Source organism: Octodon degus, unplaced genomic scaffold (assembly GCF_000260255.1).
Source record: "Octodon degus isolate 3935 unplaced genomic scaffold, OctDeg1.0 scaffold00044, whole genome shotgun sequence".
Lineage (NCBI taxonomy): Eukaryota > Metazoa > Chordata > Mammalia > Rodentia > Octodontidae > Octodon > Octodon degus.
The window spans coordinates 497,672-505,458 of NW_004524620.1; the positions used below are offsets into that span (position 1 = coordinate 497,672).

Genomic DNA, 7,787 nt, shown 5'->3' on the forward strand with positions numbered 1-7,787 from the left:
TATTTACACATGTGTCTGGTTTATTTCACTTATGAGTATATGTTCAAGTGGCATCCACTTCAATATAAAGGCTTCGAGATTATTCTTTATAGCTGAGTAATACTCCATTGTGTAAAAATACCACATCTTTTTCAACCATTCCTCAAGTGATGGGCATCTTAGTTGTTTTCAAGATTTGGCTATCACAAACTGTGCTGCTATAAACATAGGCACACATATATCCCTATCATATGATGTTTCCAGATCCTCCGGGAAAATTCCCAGTAGAGGAATAGCTGGTTTAAATGGGATTTCCAGTCCTAGTTTTCTAAGGAGTCTCTACACTGATTTCCATAATGGTTGCACCAGTCTACACTCCCACCAGCAGTGAAGAAGGGTTCCTTTTTCTCCATAGCCTCTCCAACATTTGTTGTTGGGTGATTTCTTTATGGTAGCCATTCTTTCTGGGGTGAGATGATAATCTCAATATTGTTTTAATTTGCATTTCGTGGACGGGTAGTGGTGTGGAGCATTTTTTCATATATTTATTCACTTGTTTAATTTCGTTCTCTGAGAAGTGTATATTCATCTCAGATGCCCATTTCTGGACTGCGTCTTTAAATTTTGGGGCCCTAGTGTTTTTTAGTTCTTTTAAATTCTACAGAACAGACCTTTGTCTGATTACTTATTTGTCATGATTTTTTCCAAATTTGTGGGTTGCCTTTTCACTTTGTTGGTAATTTCTTTTGATGTGAAAAAAAACTTCTCAGTAAAAGGAGGTCCCAGTTGTTAATTCTTTCAGCTGTTTCCTGTGCAATTTGATTTTTGTTCATGAACTCTTTGCCTACCCCTATGTCTTCAAGAGTTCCTCCTACTTTCTCCAGGAGATTTAGTGTCTCTGCTTTAATGTTTAGATCTTTAATCCATTTTGACCTTAGTTTAGTGCATGGTGATAGACCTGGGTCAAGTTTGAGTTTCGGCATGTAGAGAGCCAGTTTTTCCAGCACCATTTGTTAAAGAGGCTATCTTTCTTCCAGTAAGTATGTTTGGCCCCTTTGTCAAAGATAAGGTGGCTGAGTGTGTTCATAGGGGCTCCAGCGTCTTCTAATCTATTCCATTGATCCTCAGGTCTATTTTGTTGCCAGTACCATGCTGATTTTATCACAGTAGCCTTGCGGTACAATTTCAAGTCAGGAATTGTAATGCCTCCTGCCTTGTCTTTATTGCCCAGAATTGCCTTTGCTATTCTAGGTCTTTTCTGGTTCCAAATAAATTTTAGGGATGATTTCTCTAGCTCTAAGGCCAGCTAATTTTAAATGCCCTTAATAGCATGTGTCTGTGATTCTTTTTCTTTCTTTTTGCTATTGTCTCTACATGATCCTTCCTTTTGGCCAGATGATGCTAGTCTGAGAGCAGATTAATTTTCTGTTGTTGTTGTAGCATTTAGTCCTGATATGAACAACATTCACTTGCCAAGCACCTTGTAGTTCTCCAGACTCATGGCCCTGTTAGTCTCACCTTTCCAAATGCAAGGTGTTTGGAGGGCTGTATTCTTTACTGAGACTGGGGGAGGGGACTCTTATTTGCTTGCCCATTGAGATTGTTGGGAGGATTCACATATGTGATACTGTAGGGGTGTGGTCTGTTTCTTGCTGTCATCTAGAGATGACAGTTTGACCCTACAGGACTCTCACTTCCAGTCCTTGCATGGAGTCCTCTGCATTTCGGAACAAGCAGTCTGTAAATTTTCTTTTTCATGTAACATTCACAGATTTTAGGGGTTAGGATGAGGCTATCTTTGAAGGGCTAAGGGAGGAGGAAGCATCTGTACTGCAGAGAGTATAAGTTAATGAATGTATGGTGACACCTCAGAATCTAGTATATCCCATGTTTTCTTTTTTTAAAATTTTTTCCCCATGCTTTCTTAAATTGTATCTTCAATATTAATATTATATTGGCTTTTCTCAGTTAATGAATTTGCTTATATTATTGTTTTTTCTGTTCACATTTTGTTACAGATTTTGGTAACTCATTTATTATTTGAAACATTTTGTTCTCCAAGTGTGAGTTTTTAGGTTATTATGAATTTACTGTATTATATATGTATCTGTAATCTTAATCATTTGAAAAATTGTACACTGGGCATACATTTATGTATTTTGGTTAAGTCTGAAGCAGTGGGTGGATTATAAGTTGTATTAAAAAGATTTTCAGGTTAATAGGACAGTTACAATAATAAATTGCGTATTGTTGTCGTCGTAGCACTCATTGTATTTTGAAACTGTCTCATTGCTATTTGTTTCTGAATAGAATTAATAAAAAAAAATCACACCCGTAACCTTTGGAAAAAATAAAAATGAATGCAGAAAAAAAAAAAAGATTTTCAGTTCTAAGGATGCACATATTTGTTAATATTAATTATTTACCCATTTACTTTGTACATGGTAATTATAATAAGCATTACTGCCAACTGATGAGTTAGGTCTTTATAACTGCTGTAAAAATATTGACGCATTTTTATGGTTGAGGCATGGATGAGAAGGATGGCTTATCTGTCATGTGGGATTGACTGGAGTGTGTACAAGCACCTGGTAAAGCAGTTTTTGGTGCAGCATTAATCAGTTAATGTGGTATAGCACATGGGGTTTGCATACTGTAATTTTTTTAGATTCAGTAAAAGCACGTAGTCCATATATCACATACCCAGGTTTCTAATTGGTGACTCAGAAAGAGCTATTATAGCTAGATCTGAGGGTGCACACTTTGCACGTACTCATCATAATGCAGGAGGGCTGCAGGTCATGGCAGCTTGAGCAGTTTAGCAAGAACCTCTCAGAGTAAAAGGGCCGAGGAATCTCCATCAGCAACAGAGGAGAAAGAAAAAAACAAAAACAACAAAAATGTGTAAGGAAAGGCTGTCTTTAAAAGAAAAGACAAGCTGATTTTCTATGATAGATCTGTGATTAGAAGCCCACAGGGTTGGATTAGTAGAGAATTATTCTGAACCTTTGAGTAGCTAGCAAATGGGGCCAAACTGTACTCCAGAGAGGGGGCTTGTCTGCTGAGAGCCAGGTGCAGTTTGTTTCTATGAGTTCATCACTTGGGGATAACCTAGGCCTAGAGCAGAGCTGTGGATACAGTTGGTTTTGGCCGAGATTCAGGAATGTATCCTTTGTCCTTGGCTGTTTTACTTCTGCTGGTGGTTAGTGACTTCTAGTGGTGTTCCTTCAGTGAGAGTTGAGAAGGTGCTTCTGTGAGTTGAAGTCTATTACTGATCTATCATTAAGTCATGCATATGTTAAAAATCTCTACTTGTTAGAGCTAGTTATGATTGGTAGAAATCACATTTTATTATTTGTTCCAAGCTCAAATACTTAAATTTACATAAATTGCTAGAGGCTTGGAATTCTCAAGTAAATTATTATATTTTGTGGATATTGCAGAGTCTGTATTTTAGCCCTTCAATCTACATGGTCCTCTTTGGTAGTATCTTTTCAGAATGTCTATTTTCTGACTTTTTTTTTTTTCTAGCTGTGCGATGATCCTAGAGATTGAGCACAGGGTCTTTGCACTACACTGTATCCCTAGACTTTAAAACAATTTAAAAAAATGAATTTTTTTTGCCAATTTAAATATTTTATTGCAGACGTTGCATTTCCACTTAAAGTGCGGTGCTATGTTTCCCTGTGTACATGCTCCATTAGTCAAGTATTGAGAATGCCCAGTGCTTTACTATAGCAGCTCAACTTTAATAACTGCCACAGAATTTGCTACAAATTTAAGTCCTTCAATTTTATTGGCTGTGGAAGAATGCTCTTACCTATATTTTGGGTTGGCTTAATCAGCCTCTTCAATAGTGAGCCCTGAGGAAGCACCACCAGAGGGAGGAGCTCCTCCACTAGGGAAGCCCCCAGGCATTCCTCCAGGCCTGCCACCTGCATGCACTCTGGTACAGCTTGGTGATGATGGGATTGTAGACTTTCTGGAGCTCCTTTTGCTGATGCTCAAATTCTTCTTTCTCTGCAGTCTGATTCTTATCTAGCCAGTTGATAATTTCATTACACTTGTCAAGAATCTTCCGTTTATCTTCATCATTAAACTTGCCCTGAAGTTTCTCATCCTCAACAGTTGCTTTCATATTGAAAGTGTAGCTTGGAGGACACTTTGTCCCTTTCTTTGCTTCTCATCTTCAGCTTTGTACTTCTTTGCTTCCTGGACCATATGCTCAATGTCCTCCTTGCTCAAATGGCCCTTATCATTAGTGATGGTAATCTTGTTCTCTTTTTTTGTACTTTTATTGAGTGCAGAAACATTGAGGATGCCATTGGCATCAATATTAGAAGTTACTTCAATCTGAGGAACACCACAGGGTGCAGGAGGTATGCTTGTGAGTTATCCTTGGTCATGGCATACTCATCTTCATATACCTGAATAAGCCCACCAGGCTAGTTGTCAGAGTAGGTAGTGAAGGTCTGGGTTTGCTTGATAGGAAAGGTGGTATTGTGCTTGACAAGGACTCTCATGATGCCACCAGCAGTTTCAATACCAAGAGAAAGAGGAGTGACATCCAACAGCAGCAAATCTTGGACTTTTTCAGACTTGTCTCCAGATAAAATGGTTGCCTGAAAGCTGCACCATAAGCAACAGCCTCATCAGGGTTGATGCTCTTGTTCAATTTTTTTCCTTTGAAGAAATCCTGCAGAAGCTTCTGAATCTTGGGGATAGAGGTAGAACCACCCACCAGGACAGTGTCATAGATCTGAGACTTGTCCAGTTTAGCATCTCAAAGAGCCTTCTCCACAGGGTCCAGAGTGTCACGGAACAGGTCAGCATTCAATTCTTCAAATTGAGCACGAGTAATGGAAAAATATGGAATGCCTCACAAATTTGCGGGTCATCCTTACACAGGGGCTGTGCTCATCTTTGTATCGTTCCAACTTTAGTATATGTGCTGCTGAACTGAGCACAAAAATTTATTTTTCGCTCTTTATTTTTTGGTACTGGGAATCGAAAGTCAGGACCGCATGCTTGCGAGGCAGGCACTACCACTGAGTTATCTCCCTGGCCCTGATTTTTTTTTTTTTTTTTTTTTTTTGGCTGGCACAGGCTGCCTTAAAGGTGGGTCTAGTAAGGCATGTGGAGCTGGGGATCGAACCATGGTATCCTGCGCCAGTTGTTTAGGTGCCTGCGTTTGCATAAGCAGGCACTTAAACAACTGAGCTAACTGGCAGGCCCCCTGATTCTCATTGAAAAGCATGGAGAACCATGTTCTGAGTAGCCTGTGTCCCTCTGCCTGCTGACCTAGGCGGCTCTGGCTGGGGCTGATGATAACCCCAGTTCTGCCCTGGGGGTAGTGCTGCATGTTATAGAGAGGAGGACTCATGTTTTTCAGGGGGCCTTTCTGAAAGAAGGACTTTTCATAAACCTCCATTGCAAAGCTGTGCTATTAGTAGGACTTTTCCATCCAGCTGCTTATTTTAGCAACTTTGCAGCTTTAAACATCAGGGTAGTCAAGATTACAGTGCTATTTTATTTCCTGATGGAGATTTACAAACATATAACAGATAGCTTAGTAACCTTTGTGCATATTTGAGACAGCTGTTTCTTTCTGGAGCTTTCCTCCTTCTGTGGGGTATGGGAGTCCATGATTACTTTTGCGCAGCTGCCGATGTGGCACTCACAGGTCTGCTTCCTGCCTGGGTTGGATCAAAGAGCTGGCCCGCAGGTTGTATTTCATTGTTTTGTTTGGTGGGATGAAGTGCAGTTGTTTTGATGTTGGGTTTGATGGATTTGTTTGCCACTGCATTCATTAGCTTCACATCAAAAAACTGACAGGCTGTTAAATGAAACTTTGGCTTAGATTTTTAGCTTGACTGTTTGGAGACATTTGTGAAGATATTTTGTTTTTGTGTTGCAGCAGCCTCAAGCACTGTGATTGTCTCCAAGGGAAGAAAAGTTATTTACTGTACTGATTTTCTTGAGTAAAAAGAATCATTGTCTTGGGGACAGTTATATCTTGCCTACTGAATTGGAAGCAGAGTGTTTATTGCAGTGGGTGCAGTGTGAGAGGCTTACTAGGGCAGCTGACGTGATGGTACTGTCTTGGATGGGAAGGTAATACTTGGTTACACCAAAATACTGCCTTGTCTTTTGCTTTAGTTTTAAGTGATAGCATATCAATCTGATACGTTACAAAGTCGAAAAGTTGGACTGCAGAGTGGGGAATATTCTTTTATGAACTCCTGGAGCATTGCTTTACTAATTTTTGGCATTTTCATATTTGTATCCCCAAATATTTGGACAAGTTTAAAAATAGATGGTAGAAAATTTTGAGATTGATTTCCCTTTAACCTGAAAATAATTTCAACTATTAAATTGTCTGGCATGTGAGTATCATGACAGGGGTTAATTCTGTTTCACTTTTCAATCTTTTTCTAAAATTAAATTCCATTTGTTTTAAGTCAGTAACATCTGTCCAAAAAAAAAAGTCTTTACTTTTGGGCAATCTTTATTAAACTAACCAGATATCATTTTCATAGTGAGTCTGTAGGTTGTATTTCACTATGCTTTTAATCACAAAAGACTAGTACACTACTATGTCATGTGAAGGGCAAGAAAACATGAGCTACTTTGTAGTGATAGCATTGTGGTGTGCTTGCTAATTGCTAAAGGCGTGTGTGTGTGTGTGTGTGTGTGTGTGTATTGTTGAACCTTGGAATAGTCTGCTTATAGTGTGTGCTGTACCTCTCAACTGCAGTCCAGCCCCTGGATACTAATTGTTTACTCTGCAGTAATATGTATCTGAAAAAACTATATGGTCTTTTGATAAAATATGATAACTTCAATTAAAGCTAATTGAAGAAAGACTTGGGAAAAATTCCTCAAGTGGGATCTGAACTCTGTAGTCCAGCCATGTAATGATTTATCTTTCTCATAGGTAAAGTTAGACTTTCTTAAGTGAGGCAGATCAGCCACGGTCACTGTTCCCTTTCCTTCGTAATCGCTTCTCTGCGCTTAACGAACAAGAGCAACATACAAAGATGGTCACATATGAAGTCTTGATCATTTGATATGACCTCTTTGAATAAAAACATTTTAGTGGCATTCACTAAGGTCACTGGCAATTGCTAGGTTTTCTTTCATTGTTAAACAATTAGCATGGTGATTTGTGAGTCTACAGTCTCTGCTCCCCACACTTGACTAAGGTGATGGAACGGGTAGGCTGCTTCTTTGCTTGTGATCTTATTGGAGTTCAGCCTGCAGACTCCTGCAGAGGCTGGTGCTGTGGTAGTCCTGTGTGCAGTTCTAGGGCCTGGATACTTCGAATCACTTAATTTTTGACTTTCAGACACAAGATTATGAATTTAATAATAGGTGAACTAGGTTTTGCTGTTTAAAATGTCAAAGGGTGTGAAAGAGGAGATCAACTTGAAAGAAATCCTTATTGCTTTAGTAGTTCTACTTCTTTAGAATTAGAAGACCCATCAGATTGTTAGGCAGTTTAAAGAAGGAAGGTATTGCAAGTTAGGCAGACCCAAGGAAAGTCTGATATTAGAAGTCTGGTGCTTAGCTTAGTTTTTTCCATCTTTTACCTACAACTACTATTTTAAATTTACTGTACCTTTTCTTTTCTTTTTTTTTTCTTTTTCTTTTCTTTATTTATTTATTGACATCTGTTATTTTTATTTTAAAGAAAGAAAAAAAAATAAAAACAGTGGTACAAAATCTAAAAACAAAATTTTAGGAGAGTAACAATGGTTAGTACATTGTGTGTTGTTATTGCCAAAGTAGTTTCTCATATTACAAGA

The 7,787-nt window shown here is 38.6% G+C and overlaps 1 protein-coding gene and 1 non-coding gene across 6 annotated transcripts in view; one reads left to right on the forward strand and one right to left on the reverse strand.

Moving 5' to 3' along the window:
* The window catches only part of Kdm4c (lysine demethylase 4C), a 461,014-nt gene that overhangs the window by 105,329 nt on the left and 347,898 nt on the right, over positions 1–7,787 (forward strand). The window lies entirely within an intron of this gene.
* On the reverse strand, positions 4,843–4,946 carry LOC111816920. The gene has a single exon (XR_002821228.1). It is a non-coding gene; the product is annotated as a U6 spliceosomal RNA (small nuclear RNA).